This window comes from Jaculus jaculus, chromosome 16 (genome assembly GCF_020740685.1).
Source record: "Jaculus jaculus isolate mJacJac1 chromosome 16, mJacJac1.mat.Y.cur, whole genome shotgun sequence".
Lineage (NCBI taxonomy): Eukaryota > Metazoa > Chordata > Mammalia > Rodentia > Dipodidae > Jaculus > Jaculus jaculus.
The window spans coordinates 7,011,530-7,028,640 of record NC_059117.1 but is presented as its reverse complement, the minus strand read 5'-3'; positions in this window follow the sequence as shown (position 1 = coordinate 7,028,640).

The following is a 17,111-nucleotide window of genomic DNA, read 5'->3' as shown; positions in this document are numbered from 1 at the left end:
AGAAGAACTGAAACCACTGTTCAAGAGATCTCATAAAACTGAAAAGAAGAGAAGACCGCTTCGCTCCCTCTATGAAGCCAGCATTGCACTAGCTGCAGAACCAGATAGAGATACAACAATAAAGAAGCTACATGCCAACGTCCCTGATGAACATGGACATAAAAATTCTCAATAAAATATCTGCAGATAGAGTTGGAAAGCATATTAAGATATGATCCTCCTCTGTCATGTAAGGCCTCCCCCCGCCAGTATGCAGAGATGGTCCACATACAAAGATCAATAAATGTAACACGTGAAATTGACTCAAGGACAAAAATCATATGATCATCTCAGTAGATGCAAAAAAGTCTTACAAAATCCAACATCCATTAATGAAAAGAATAATATCAAAAAAAAAAACCTAGCAATAGAGGGTTTATATCTCATCATAATAAAGGCTACATGTAACAAACCTATTGCAAATATTATTTTAAATTGGGAAAAACTTGAAGCTTTTCCACTAAGATCTGGAATAAGCAGGCATGTCTACTCGGTCCACTGTGATTTAATATAGTGCTGGAAGTCTTAGCTGGAGTTGTAAGACAAGAGAAGGAAATAAAAGTGATAAAATAGGAAGTAAGAAGGGAAACTATCCTTATTTACAGACGATTTACTCTATGTATAAAATACCCTAAAGACTCCACGAGAAAACTAGAGCTGATAAACACTTGCGTCACAGTGGCAGGATAGACCATTAACATGCAAAAGTCAGTAGCCTTCCTACATACCCACGACACACACACTGAAAAACATCGGGCACACAGTCCACTCACAGTAGTTACAAAGGTTAGCTATCTCATAGTATTTCTAGCCGAGGTAATTCAAAACCACTCTGATGAAAGCACCAAGACACTGAAGGGAAAAATGAAGACATGAGAAGTTGGAAAAACTCCCCGTGTTCACCAGCTAGAAGAATTAATGTCATGACACTGGCTTTCCTACCGAAACACAAGACGCACACAGACTGATGCTGTTTGCAGTGTGTGTTACAGAAGCTTCTTTTCACAGGTGGTGGTGACGACTGAGGACACCCAAACTCATGCAGGTGACTAGAAGTGAAATCTGGCTGCGGAGCAGTAGCTGAGACATGTGTGTCCTACCTGCAGGCCGAAGGGAGCTATGCGTCAATGCTCGGGCCCTGCTCCACACGGTAGCTTCTGACTGGAGACGGCTGTGGACAGCGAGGGGCCTCGAAACTTACAAAAGTGCCTAAGCAAAAGGGGTTTTGAGAGTTCAGTGATACAGTAACATCTCTAACACATCCTCCAGGGTTCAGAGCCGGTGGTAAAGGAAGAGGTTTTTGGGACTCTCTCTTCAGGTCATGAGGTCGCCACCTCCTTATAAGCTGCTCAACATTGAGCCCATCAACTTTTTTACATCTAACATGGTGGAGTAAGAGGAAAAAAAGCATGGGAAATAAAAATGGAAGAGGGATGCTATGGAAAGAGGAAGGGCTCACGGAAATGGGCATAAAGGGGGTATTGTGGTTTGAGGGTGAAGTGTACCCACAGCCTTAAGTGTTACGCCATAGGGTATTCGCTAAACCTGGCTCAAGACTGTTTCTGGCCTAGCCAGTGGCCAGTTCCTGATGCCAACTGCCTGTCTTCCCATCACTGCAGATCAGCTCACAGAGCCCTCCCTAAACTAGGACAAAATGGAGAAAAATTGTTTCCTAGAAAAACTGCCCAGGAAGTCAAATGTCCCGGCTCAGAGAAGCTAAACAGTAATTCCAATGGGGGGGGGGGGAATATATATATATATATATATATATATATATATATATATATATATGTATATACACACACACACACACACACACATATACATACATACATACATACATATATATATATATATATATATATATATATATATATATACACATACATATGACGGGTTGGAACAGGGAACATGGCTGACAGATACACCTGCTCCACCTCTGTCCACGCTGGGCTTTTCTCAACACGGGTCCTCAGTGCAGCGGAGTCGCATTGCGCGGGCCAGGATTTTGCACAGAAGCTGTAGCCTCGGTCTCAGTGAAGAGCGTTATTGTAATCGTTCTTAATTTATGCCTCTTTAACTTTGTTCATCATTCAAACGATAACCACATTTGGGGCTTATGTTTCTTCCCATGCAATGTCACCTTCCTAAAAGCTTCTGCATGACACCCTTAGAGAAAAGACTCTGCTTTTTGGGAGGATGGCCTGCCCAATTCCACAGGGACAGGGAGCCTGTGCTTTGGGCTCTCTTAAGCCTCGCCCTCCGGATCTCCTCAGCCACTGCTAAATGACATCCTTCATAGTGACTTTATAATCCACTGTCACGTTCATCAAAGGGTTTCCTTGAGGTTAGAGTGTAAGTGAAGGGACGCTTTATGGGGTGCACTGATTTGTATCCATGCCACCAGAAGTGTGAACGCCATACTAGGCACACAGTACTGGATGCTAAGATCTGAGGTGAGGAGGGAGTTTTGGGGATTGAGCATTTCACAGATACAATAGCCAACAGTCACAGATGAGTTATATCAATCACTTATAGAAGTAGATTAATATGGGAGATTCACTGCACACCACCTGTCCATGATTGCAAGAAGAACTTATACCTACAACAGTATTTAAAATAGAAAACCAGTGGCTTTGTATTTTAAAAAGAGAGAAGGCTCAGCAGTTAAGGTGCCTGTAAAGCCAAAGGCCTGGGGTTTGAAATTCTTTAGTGCTCACAGAAAGACAGATGCATAAGATGGTGCACATGTCTGGAGTTCCCTCTCTTTCTTTCTTTCTCTCTGCCTTTGTCTATCAATTTCAAACAAATAACAAATATTTTAAAACAGAAAACCAACTGCATTAATATAAAAAATTCAACCCTCCAGGAATTTATCTAGTGAAAGTTATACAGGATTGTACAGGGGAAAAGTTAAAAGATTAACAAGGAGAAAATTTAAATGCCTCAATAAACGGAATAATGCATCATGTTCATCAATTATAAACGTCCACATATTGATACTAGCCCCGTGCTGATCTAAAAACTCAGTGTAGTCACAATCAAAATGCTTGATAGGATTCTTTTAGGTAGACATTCACAAGCTACTTCTAAACCTTAGCTGTAAATGCAACAAGTGAAGAAGAGTGAAGACATGTGGTTGGGGATTTAGCTCAGTGGACGAGCGGTTGCCTAGCAAGTGCAAGGCCCTGGGTTCGGTGCTCAGCACAGAAAGAAAAAAAAAAAAAAAAAAAAACAGAAGAGTGAAGACAGTCATGAAGCAGAATGAGAGGAGAAACTACATTATCAAACAGAAAATTCAAAAAGCCAAGAAACAACATGCAGACAGGCTCAAAAGAGAAGCACACCTATTGAGCACAATAGGGAATGCATATAGGAGGCTACAATAAAAAAAAAAAAAAAGGAATTCAGAGAAATTTCCCATAATGCCTTTGGTTCAAGTGAAGGACCGAGAAGATCAGAGGCATTTATAATTGATGCTTTCCCCATCTGAAGCACTTGTGCAAATTCAAAAGGCATCTGCTCTTTGAGCTCTCAGGCATGTGTTGTGATTCAGTTTCACACATATGCATTCAGAGCAGTGTAGATAATCCTGTCTCTCTTTGAATATTCATAAGCAAATGAATAACTCCACATCTCTCCTACATTGTTCCCGTAAATCTACAGAGAACATAAATGTCAAAGGCAAAACAAAGCTTAGAGGAGATAACACACTTAATCTTAATGACCTTGACAGGAAGTGTCTTAAAAGCAGACAGAATACAGCTACTTTAGTGAAAAGACCAATGCACTCGAGCAAAGATTGATCTTGCCCAAAACTCCGCCGCTGAGAAACATGAAGCCACAGTGTTAGGTAAATAATATTATAAGCATATCCAACAAAAAGTCATATCCCTAGAATGTGTCAATAAAAGACAATCAGATAGCCAGGAAGAACTATGACTAAAGCATTCATGTGGTTACTTCATTAAAATCTCAGAAAACAACATGCTTATGTGAATGTAAATTAGATTGCCAATAATATGCTTAAATAGCTAAATGAAATGTGTAATTGGATGATGAGAACAAGTCCTGGTGACAACATGAGATGCAGGATGCTCACAGATTTCTAATTAGATAATAAATGTTTTAAATATATTTAATTAATTTATTTCTTTAAGAGGGAGAAAAACATACAGACAGACAGAGAGAGAGAGAAAGAATGGGCACACCAGGGTTTCCAGCCACTGCAAATGAATTCCTGACGTATGTCCCACTTTGTGCATCTGGCTTACGTCAGTCCTAGGGAATCAAACCAAGGTCCTTTGGCTTTGTAGGCAACTGCCTTAACTATTAACCATCTCTCCAGCCTGATAAATGCCTTTTTAAAAATGTATTTTCTTTGTATTCTAAATGAAAAACACATTTTAAAAAATTTATTTGCAAGAAAAGAGAGCAGGGGGAGGGAAGGGGAGAAGAAGAGAAGGACACACACACACACACACACACACACACACACACAGAGAATGGGCAAACCAGGGCCTCTTACCACTGCAAAGGAACACAAGACGCACACACCACTTTATGCATCTGGATTTATGGTAGAGAGTAATGGAAATCAGACTTCCAGGTTTGGCAGGAAGCCCTATAATTACCAAGTGATTTCTGCAGCCCCCAAAATGCCTACTTTGATATGAAAATTGCAATCCTTCTTTCTATGTGTTAAAAGAAATATGTAAATATGGCAACTAAAAATATTCATAGCAGTATTACATATCATAGTTTCAAACTTGGGAAAAGAAAGAACCCACTAATTTATACTGATGGATAAAAAACATGTAACACAGTCCTAAGTCATAGCAGAGGTAAACAAACTGTAAGTCTATGTAAAACATGGAAACATCCCACAGATGACTTTGAACACAAGTAACAAATGACACAGATCCTCATGTTTATTATATTATGACCAGTCAACTCTTGAGATACATAAGACAAATTACCTTACACTGGGTCTTTTTTGCTTCCATGATTATAAGATCAGAAGCAACTAGTTGTGCATATTATGTATGACCCAGCCTATTATTTTAAAATTGTTGACCACCATGATATATTTCATGCACTCCCTGGTTGATAATTCCTAAGATTAGCCATATCTTAGTGCATTTCAAGTAAAAGCGTTCAGATGAATTTTGATTGTTCCTAACTTACTGTTAATGTTGCGTGTGCATGTGTTTGTACTTTGTGCAGGTTTACATGTGTGTGGATGCATCTGGAGGCCAGAAATTGACATCAGGTGACTTCCTCATTCACTTTCTGCCTTATTTATAGAGGCAGGACATCTCACTTGAACCCATGGTGCAGTCAATTCAACTAGCTCGCCAGCTTGCTCAGAGGATTACAGGCGTGCCACTGAATTTAGGTAAGTGCCGGGGTCCCAAATTCTAGGCTTCACAGGAGAACAGCAAATGACTTATCCACTCAACCATCTCTCAGCTCCCTGGATGAAAATTTATAAGAAAATTACACATAAATAATCCTAAAAAGAGACATGTGTGCATAGGAGAATCTATTTCTAAAACAAAATCATAAGTTCACCATCAGGCTGGAGAGATGGCTCAGCAGTTAAAGGTGCTTGTTTGTAAAACCTGAAGCCCTGAGTTTGATTCCCAGTACGCATGTAAAGCCAGGAGCACAAAGTGGTGCATGCGTCTGGAGTTCATTTGCAGTGGTACAAGGGCCTGGTGCCCCAGCCATATTCATTCTCTCCCCACTCCTTACAAAAAACAATAAATATTATTTCAAAAGTTCACATTATACTAATGTGGGCTTTATATTTTTCACAGCCATCCTCTACTGTATAATTTATCTTTAATAATAACTTTTAGTGTGTAAATATTTCCAATAAAACAATTATATATTTTTTAAATTATACAATAATTTTAAGGAAGGAAATTGTACTACATAGTAACATTTAATTTCTATGACAGAGTAAATTCCATCTTAGTAGTTAGGGATACATTTCATGATAATTTCATGAGCAGAAAAGTTTCCACAGTACATGGATAAAAGTCTGCAGACATCAAGAGGTAATCATGTTCTAATAGGAAACTAAGCACTGGATATGAAAGTAAGGAGTTACCATTGCCACAAAACACGGGTTAGGACATTTCTGTATGCTTTAGCCATGACTGACAGAACATATTAAAGTTGTATATATTAATTTCAAATGTAAGAGGGGAGTGAAAATAAAATTCATACTTATGCATATCATCTTGCCATTTCAAACACAGCTGAGTATTAATAAAAATAAATTGTGCAATTTGTTTCTCCTTAAATTTATGTGTAATTATCTGAATGACTAAGCTATGGCCTTTTTTTTCTACTGTCTACATTGGACAGAGTATGAAAAATACTGAGGAAGTAACACTGAAGAAAAAAATTCTATTGTTAACATTTTTGTACTGTGTTTAATGCATGTTGTAACATAAATCATTTTATCATTTATTAAGAGTTAAAAAGTAAGTAAATTGATAAGGTAGATAAAATAATAGTGGTTTGGAAAGAATTGTGATGAGTCCTGCTTTTTGAAATTTATTATCCTGTCATTAGGCAAGGAGTTAAGTATAAATTTCAAGCATCATGCAAGATGAAAAATTTATGATGCAGTTAAAGTGAAAGTCATGGTTTCTAGTATAGGAGTGAAACAATGCCCAGAGGGGCTGTGAGCAGACCCTGAGGTGTGAGTCCCTGACTAGGTGTGGGCTTCAATGCAACTAGGTTGAGACAATGTTTTTTTTTTCTTTCATTCTTGCAAATATTTAAAAAAGAGATTCTTTTAATATAAAATCCAGCCCGATTGCATATAATGAAATGAAATTCAACAAGAATATTTATTTGCAGTTAACTTATAAGCATATTATTTTTCATTTTGTTGAGCAGTTCTTGCATTTACAACTCTGGAAGAATAACTGAACTAATGTACTTATTTTTTAAACACTGCAAGCAATTCAACGTGCTTTCCAAGCCTTTCCCCTTCTCTCCATCGTTGGGCCTCCGCTTCCCCTACTGTCTGCTCTGAGCTTTTTTCATGGCAGGACGCAGCAGAGGCCTGATCGCGCCCAGGGCTCTGGTCTTCAGTGCAGCACTGCCTTCTGCAACAATGCATGGTGCAAACAGCACTGGGAAAAGTAAAGGATTGTTGAATCTCTCTTGTGAAAAGGAGAACTGAAATACCATTGACAGCCTAGAGTGTGCCACTCCTCTTAGCTGGGAGAGTTAATAAGAAATTTTGATTATTTATGCAAGTTGTTCAACAAAATATTCTTTTAAACTGAAAATCCTATCCTAGTAGATTTCAGAGTGTATTGACCAACTTCCCATAGATGGGACAATATATGAGACAAAAGTCAGTTTAAGAGAGGAAAAGCTTATTGCAGGTTAGAGTTCCAGGTAATAATCCCCCATGCCAGGGTGAATGTGGCAGGAACAGGAACCCACGTCCTATTTGCACATCAGCAGGGAAGAAGCAGGGAGGGAGAGAGAGGCAGACAGACAGAGAGAGAGAGAGACCAGCAAGGTGGATGGACTATAAAACCTTAAGGCTTCCCCCTAATGACATATCCTCTAGCAATTCCCCACCTCCCAAAGGTTCCACAAACCTCCCAAACGGTCCCACCAACTGGGGAGCAAGTATTCAAACACAGGAGTCTACTGAAGACAGTTTTATTATGCAAATATTATTTATGCCTTGGCATGGTGGTTTGACTCAAGTGTTCCCCATAAACTTAGGTGTTCTGAATTCTTGGTCCCCAGCTGGTGGCAGTTTGGGAATTGAAGCCTCCTGGAGGCATTGAGCTGTTGGGGCAGGCTTATGGGTTTTATAGTCAGCTGCTCTTGGTCAGGTGTTTTCTGCCAGTAATGTGAACCTGACTGCAACACTTGGTGACAGAATGGTGGTGTGCACACTGTAGCAAGGGTGAGCCTCTACACAGGAGATGCTGAATTTAAATGGGAAAGCCAAGGTAAAGCTAAGTGGAGAAGACCAAAGAAATACAAAGTTATAGTATTTATGGAGTTATGCACATGAGTAAGAAGACCTACATATGGAAAAGGATGAAAAAAATGAATTAATATGTTGCAGAGAGGGTTCAGTGGTTAAGGCGCTTTCCTGAAAATCCTAACAACCCAGGTTCAATTCCCTAGTACCCAGGTAATGCCAGACGCACAAAGTGCCGTATGTGTCTGGAGTTCATTTGCAGTGGATAGAGGCTCTGGCATGCCCGTTTTCTCTCTCTCTCTCTCTTTCTCTCTCTCTTCTTGCAAATAAAGAAAAAATTATTTTTAAAAAGTGAATTAGTACCACCATTCAAAAGTCAAAGCAACAGTAAAATAAATGATAAAAAAGATGCAATAGTATTTTACCATAAATTAGTTTTCTTTCTTCAGTATTTATGAGTTGTGTCATTTTAACTGCTCTGTCTTGAACTTCTTGGTGATTACCAACAAACCATCCTGCTCTTTTACCCTAAGCTGTCCCATAGCTCATTATTTTTAATTCTGTTCTTTTCCTGTATGCTTGTTTTTGACATTCTGGTCTGTTCCCCCAAAGTTAAATATTACATAAAAGTAACCGTCATGTCACCAGGAGGCAAATGAAACAACAGATAATTACCAGCAAATAGGAAATACTTGACACTTCCTGCTCAAGATAATGGATGAGCCAGCATGTCTGGTTTATACTCCCTTCCACATAGTGTTTAAAAGACAGGGGACAATCTTTTCATCAGCATAGTAGAAGATGAGAGTGGATATAACCAGCAAAGAAAAGGATGTTAATAAAGGAAAAGATGCTATCAAATCAGTAGCCAAAGAGACCAGAGCAACCGCAAACACTGAGGGAGAGCAGTCCCACGAAGGGCACGGGGCCAGGAGAGGCAGAGAAACCACCAGCACGTGTGCCAGTGCCCCTGGCACGGGGGCAGCCTGGAATAATCACAGAGGAGTTACTATGCCGATTCTCTTTGAAGCATTGGCCTTTGTCTGTGGATAAGGCTCCATCAGGCTTGTCTCTCCCCCCAGGGGGGTGGCGGGGGAAGCTGAGTCCACTCATTTCTAAATACATTTCAGAGTTCCAGTGGGTTTAGTCTTCAAATGAAGCAGTGCCTGGGGCATTCTAAACACCCGTGGATTTGGAGCCTTCAGAGGAAAGCAATGCCTGGGGCAAATCTAAACAGCAAAGAATATGAACATCTGAGACCAAGAGAAAAAGGACACAGTTGATTTAGAGCCCCATCTATGACAGAAGAAGTGCTGAGAAATAATACATGGCCTTTCTGAGTCCTTGCAACTATACAAAAGCAAAGAAGGCTGGGACAGCTGTGGATCCACAGTTCAGGTAACTTGTCAGTGTTTCCCCAACATTTAGAGTTGATTCAGATTAATGGAAATGATAAATAAGAGGTTTGCATCTTTTTTATATGAGCAAACGGGCACACGGGACAATAGGGCACATAGGGTTAAGATTAAGCCATTTCCTGAGGTTCAGGTTCCTATCAGAAGTCTCTGGGAGACCATAGCTCTGATTGCACAAACATTAGAGCGCACAGAGAAATAAACGGCACCTCTGTCAACCTCACATACCACATATGCACAAAGATCATCAAAAATTTATCGCTGTCACCGGTACTGGGAAGCAAGATATGATCAGTTATTTTGACATATCTGGGAGTCATACTTGAAGGCCATTGATTATTGATGGAATTGATCCTACAAGCCCAAAACAGTCAAGGCAAACACATGAAAAATTGGTCAGTCCCACAGAGGTGTGAGAAAATTCAGAGCATGGAAAAAATGCACATGAATCAAGCAAAAAAAATAAAAAAATCAACTTGCGAGGGAATAGGATATGGATTTTTTTCCTTTACAGAATTATAAAAATAAAACACATTATTATTGAACAAGGTTTTTACATACAGTAATTTCTACTCTATTAGGCAATATATCTATAATAAGATTAAGAGTAAGAAAACTTATGAGACAATTATCAAAACATGAAGATAGAGAGAATGATGTCACATGTACATGAGTGAGTATACAGCAATTTGCCATCACGTGGCTGTCTGGAATGTCATACAATATAGTCATAGGATACAAGGGTGCATGTAAATGTGTTTGCGTGTGTGTGTGTATGTGTGTACATGTGTACATGTACCATAGCATGCATGTGGAGTTCAAAGGATAACTTTGGGCTTTGGCTCTTGCCTCATTGTGTTTGAGGCAGGATTTCTCACTATTAACTACTGTGTTCACCAGGCTAGCTGACCTATGAGCTTCTGGGAAATTTTCCTGCCTCTATCTGCCTTCTTGCCCCAGGTAGGTGCACTAGGGTGGCATTGCCTACCACAGCACTGTGTTCTACATGAGTCCAGAGTTCCCAACCCAGGGCCTCACACCCGCACAGAAAGCACTTTATTCTCTGAGCCATATGCCCAGCACAAAAAGTTTTACTCTATTAAATGAAATTTTAGGCAACTGTAAAAACTCTAGAGGTTTAGTCAAAGATAAGGGCAGAGCTCAAACTCCCTTTACTGAACTGACAAATTTATAACATTGGGCAAAATCTACTTTACTTATTCATAAATTCAATCATAGTAATGTGACATTTCATTCCATAAGAGATGATGAAAGAATGCATGTTAAGATCTAAGTGGAGTACGGTCCTATTCATAAACCAGTAAACCAAATCTAATACTGCTGCCGAAAACAGCAAGAAACTGAAGGAATTTCAGAAGCTGTGCCTTATCTAAGGGGTCTTGAGTTCCCATTTCATCTGAGCAAATAATATTGCATCATGTGAAACTCCTATCTCTGACTCATCAAGACCTTACGGTGCTGGCTGATTTTGTAATATGCATGAAGATTTAGAATATAATTTACGCATACCATTAAAAGAGAATCTAAGCACAGGCTTAGAAATAGAAGATGTAAAGGTTTATTATGTTAGTTTGGTCTGTTGGGGACCCTCTTATTTATTGACATAATTAATTTAATATAATTTTCTCACTAGGAGCTCATGTTTGAAAATGTTTTTGAAATATATTTTCCAAAAAACAAATGTCTATAAGGGAAAATACTCACATTTATAGTTTATTAAGAAAAAGCATTAAATTAAAATGAATCTTTCTGAGGTGTTTCAATCTGTGTTGGACTAATTATGTGCAGAGTAATGCACAGGTTTGATGACTATGTCTGCTGAAGAGGGTCATTTGGGTCCTGCATTCGGATGTGTGATTGCTCGGCCTGGTGTGTCTGAAGGAAACGGGGGGGGGGGGGCGGAATTTTCAATGTGTGCCCAGCACAAACTATGGTAAGTGTCCTCCCTGGTTCACACAGTACCTCCTAGAGAAATGCAAATGACATTCTGTCAACATCAGCTACAATTTATTTATAATATCTTACAGCTATGTTACCACTCTATAGAAAACTAATGAATAGTAATCCTGTTTACATTACGCTGTATTAAAGCAACTTATATCGTGTTAAATTTTTAAATATTTTATTTATTTAGTCAGAAACATGAAAGAAAAAGAAAGATGTGTGTGAGAGAGAAAGAGAATGGGCACACTGGGGAACTCCTGCACCTACAAAGGAATCCTAGAAGCATGTGCCACTCAGCATGTGGATTTACCTGGGAGCTTGGGAATTTAAGCAAGTCTGGCAAGTTCTACAAGAAAGTGTCTTTAACCAATCAGCAATCACTCAAGCCCTCTTACTTACTTTTATTTGTAGTGAATTATTTCTACTTATTTATATCCCATTATTATGTTATTGCAATAATTTCTTCCAGTGTATTTGAAAGGTTTTTTGTTTGTTTGTTTGTTTTAAGTAGTTAGACTAGAATTAGAAATACCCTGCAATTTAGAGAGACTGAAGAGGAAGACACTGAGGTCATAGGCCCTTTCTGATCACAGGTCTCAGATCTAAAAAAGATGCCAGCAGAAAACTATGTTAATGGTTAGCATAAGTTCAGAGCTGCTTTAGAGAAGTTGTCTTGGTTTTATTGTTTGTTTCTTTGGCCTGATGGAGTCTGCTTTTATACCATTTTTTTTTTTCTGTAAAACTTAAAGAAATTGGTGGGATACTTTCAGTCACAGTGAATCTTACATCTATTCCTTGTGTTTTTGTTGTTTTTCCCTTTTCTTATTCTTTTTCTTCTTCTTATTTTTTAACTTTTCTGGAGAAGTTAATGATTGAAAATACAAAGGGAAGATAGCTGAACAGATGGCTTATAGGTGAATAAATACTGGGGTATTAGCTGGATGGATGAATTGAGGAAGAGATGCATGCATACATTTGTAATTTGTTATTATGTACAATGTATAATTAAGGATAACTGCAAGTAACTTAAAAGTCAGAGTTAAGTGATTATAGAAAAAAGTTTGACAGAATCTATCAATTCACTTTTATTGAGCACTATATCCCTCTACTTTTGAAGGATTCTTTTACTAGACACAGAAATAGATGATAATGGATATTTTCTTTAGCATTTTAAATATTCCATGCTTTCCTTGCCTGTCTAGTTCTAATAAAATGTTCAATATAATTGCATTTTTCCCTGCATAGACAGGGATCTTCTTTTTTCTACTATTAAAATATATTTATTTTAATTACCTTTTTTATTTTTTGATTGGCAATATTTGTACATATTAATTAGAATTATTGCCTGTAAGACTTTCCCTTTGATTTTGTTTGATGCAGTATACATAAGCCATACATAGGTGTGGGTGGAATTTATTATTCTTTCTTTTTTGAGATTTTTGGATGTGGGATCTCCTGACTGTCATAATTTTGAAACATCTATAGATTAGATCTCTCAAATATCTTTTTTGCCTGGTTTTGTCTCCTTTTGATATTTTGTTTATACACAGGATAAACCCTTGAAAGTTGCTCCATGGTTTTGAGTGGTTTTTTCGGCTTTGTCTTTGTAGTTTGGAAACTTTCAACAGACACGGCTTCTAGCTTAGAACTTGGTTCTGTGGTTACATACATTCTAAGGAAGCTCCCATCAAAGGCACTTGGCTTCGTGACAGAGGCTAAGTATTCACATTGCCTTATGATTCTTTCACAGAGTTTCTAGCCATTTGCTGATATCATGCATGTGTTCAGGTACAATGTCTATTAAATCGAGTTACTATAAATTTTCTACCTGATTATCCCAAGTTTCTGATTTCTTAGTCTTGTTCTCATTATTGCATCCTTGGCAATTGATACAACTTGTATTTTGTGTCATTGAAATCCAGATATGTTGTAAGAGTTAATGGAAATTAACATACATACATCTAAGGCTTGGAAGTCTCTATTCTTTTGTCTGAAACTGAAACTTTGCCTAATCTATAGATCCTAGAAGTTTCACATTTCTCAAATATTCGTGTGTGTGTGTGTGTGTGTGTGTGTGTGTGTGTGTGTATGTGTGTGTGTGTGTGTGAGTGTGTCACAAAGACCATGCATAGGGAAGGACTGGGACATGAAGTGACTGAGAACGGCTGCTCCATCTTGGCAGTTGTGTGTCCCGGTGGTCAACGTGCATCGTTGGGATTAAACATACTTGACACTGAGATTGCGTTGTTCTCATTCTATCAGAAAACAAGACACTTAGGTATTTTCTCACAAGTGTGCACTAACAAAAGCTCTGCACCCTCGGAAGTCATTATTTTCATTGAAAATTTGATCCTCTGCCACAATTTTATGGGCTTTTCTAGAGGATCTTGGGAATAACAACTCTCAAAAAGAGACCTGGTCCACCATGACTTGGAGGGAAAGGGCCTGTTGACCCATGAATATGCCACGCACTTCCGAAATGCAGTCTCCAGTAAAACCTACAATGCAGAGCCCACTGGGCTGTCCCTGCCTTGGGCGGACCTATACTCATTTCTCTTTTGAGTGTTTGCTTTGTTTAGCTTTACTAAATAAACTTTTGCTTAAAATGTGTCAAATTGACTGAATTCTTTTCTTCACAAAAAAAAAAAAAAAAAAAAAAACAAGTACTGAATGAATCCCTTAACAATGGGATTTCATTAGGTAGCTTCGCCTGATCTGGATCTTCCTGGCTCAGCCACCCTAGTACTTCCATTATAGGCAATGCTATAACACTTGGCTTGGGGTTTTTACATGGATTTTATTTATTCATTTATTTGAAAGACAGAGAGAGAAAGAACAGGCACACCAGGGCCTCCAGTCCCAGCAAACGCAGTCTAGATGCACGTGCCACCTTGTGCATGTGGCTTACGTGGGTCCTAAGGAGTCGAGCTTAGGTCCTTTAGCTTTGCAGGCGAGCGCCATAACCACTAAGCCATCTCTATAGTCCCAGATTTTCTTTTCATTTGCTTTTTCCCCTCTTCCTATCTGATGGTTCTAAGAACCTTGTGCAGACAATTCACGGTCCTGTGGCCCTTTCTCTTGTCATTCCTGGTGGTTATTCTCTTGTGGTGAGAGGAGGGGAGGCGAGAAGGCGAGGTAGTTACCTTCTGATTAAATCTCTGTGCTCTGCCAACTTGCGTCTTGAATCTGAATGCTGCAGTGTCTGACTTCTCATAGAGCCCTTCATCCACCTCACCCTGTCCCGGCCCCTTCCCGGCTTGAGCAGCCCCGCCTGATGTCTGTGAATGAGCACGCCCCTGCTGTCTGCCCTCCTCCTGCAGTGAGGTAGAGGCTGGAAGGATCTGGAACAGAAAGAAAGAACGCCAGTACTTCCCCACCGGCATAAAGGACCAAGAGACTGCCCGTTTTGTTTTCTTAATCTTTCTCCCCAGAAGGGAAGGCCTTAGTATTGGTGGAGATGTGGGGATGTTCAAGAGGAGTCGCTCTTGCTCTCCTCTCCTGAAGGTACATTCGGACTAGTCCTCTGCCTTGTATCACCCTAAAGGCTACTGTAGTAGGCGGCTAGGTGGATGTTCAGCTGTCAGGAGGTTCCCGAGTCAAGCCCACCCTCACTTCCAGCGCTGAAGCAGAGCTCCCTGTCCATCTTTCTGCCTGCAGATACTCCACTGTTACACCCCAGGTCAGCAGAACGCCTACCTGTCTCTCCAGAGTTGGGGGTTGAAGGTATTTCCTCTGTGACTTCTGTCTTCCAGGTTCCACAATTCAAGCAAAATCACGGATTTCCCATCTTCCAGGTGTTTCATGTAAGGATGGGAATGTAGTTTCTGGTTTTCTCCAGGTGAAATTCCTAAAACCATTTTATTTACTTGACAGAGAGAGGGAGATCGAGAGAGAAAATAGGCACACTAGGGCCTCTAGTCTCTGCAAACAAACTATATGTCTATGCCACCTTGTCCATCTGGCTTTACTTGAGAACAGGAGAATCAAGCCTGAGCCCTTGGCTTTGCAGGCAAGCACCTTACCTGCTAAGCTATCTATCTCTAGGCCCCCTCCTCCTCCGGGTGACATTTAATGGTAGAAGTTGAGCTCCCTTTTAAAAGGAGTGCCCTGCCCCTCCACGCAAGTCTTTCAGCCTGTGAAGGAGACATCTGAGCCTTAAAATCAGATAAGAAGAGTGCCACAGTCCCTTATCCTTGATCTCATGTTCCTCCACACTTTTTTTATTTATTGGTTGGTTTATTTATTTATTCATTACTCTTTTCCTTCTTCTTTATTTCTTTCCTTCTTCCTTTCTTTTCTTTCCTTTCCTATTTCTCTTTTTCCTTTCTTTCTTTCTTTCTTTCTTTCTTTCTTTCTTTCTTCCTTTCTTTCTTTCTTACTGGGACTGAGGTATTTATTTGCAATGTAAGAACCATTTAAGTTCTCCTAATACTACATGCTTGTATTTCTTACCACCACGTTTCTGAGTAGAATGTTTGCTACTAAAATTTCAGTATAGTTTTTCCACACTTATACATTCAAAGACTTTGGATAATTGCACTTTTAAAGTACTTTCTGGCCTTTTGTCTTATAATTAGTTTAAGTTTACAAACTAATATTGATAGAAGAGTTGACCTGTTATTGTTAAGTTTCCGTAATATTAATTTTAATGGCTTCATTGCTCTGTCCAGATTTTCAGAGAAGACCCGCGGCACACAGAGCACAGAGGAAGAGCCTGTGTGGTGCCGCTCTGGGAGTGCCTCGGTCCGGACTTCGTCCCCTCATGGCTGTATGGTAGCAAGAGTGAAAACAGTACCAGTCTCAGGCTGGGGTTCCAGGTTGGCTGAGCAGCTAGTGCGCAAACACCCAACTGTTCAGCAGGCTAGACGCCTGCTTGGGCGCTGATGTGGCTGACCGTCTGCCCCAAAAGAGGGGACCAGCACAATGTTGATATTCCTTGATGGTATAATGTGGCAGCCACGGGGCTCAGATAGCACACAGTCTGATTTTTTTAAGTTAATTATGGACATACTTAGTATGGATACATCATGTTTTGGTACCATCTTTTCCCTCATCCTTGCCCTCATTCCCCTGGGCCTGCTGGGTGGCAGGTGGTCCTCTGGGGTTGTGAGTATGCCTTGTGGGAGCCGCAGTCAGTTATTTTGCCAGGTAGAGAATGGCTCTGGGGATGATGTCATAACTTGTGGCTCCTGCAATCTTTCTGGCCCCTCTTCACAAAATCCCTTGTGCTGTATTGGGTGTCTTTCAAGTCTACTTCAGCGATGAGCTCTTAGGAGCCTCTAGATCTCTGCTTTGGTAGCTATTGAGTGTCCTCAGCATCTGTCCACTTCACCCTGGTGCTGATTGTCAGGTTCACCATGGGTGCTGCATTCTTGCTCATATCTCTAGTTCCTCTGTGGTTTCACTTGTAGTTTTGCTGAAGTCTGAGGAGTGATTGATTTCCTCCAGAGTTGCTACCATCTGAAAAAGAGAAGCAGATTATCCAAACAGAGAGTGAAGTCAGCACAAGTTAAGTGGTAGAAGAGTTATTAATTTAGGGAGAATTTGATAAATATAGTTCTCTTTTAGCCCAAGATTAGTGGGAGCTTGACACTGGAGAGTAATCTTTGTCTCCAGGGATTTTAACCTGGCTTGCAGTTCCCTACAGGGCTTCCTTTCTACTGGGTGGATCTCTTAGCCTGTCAGAAAGCTACTGACTACCCAACAAGGCTGTGTGC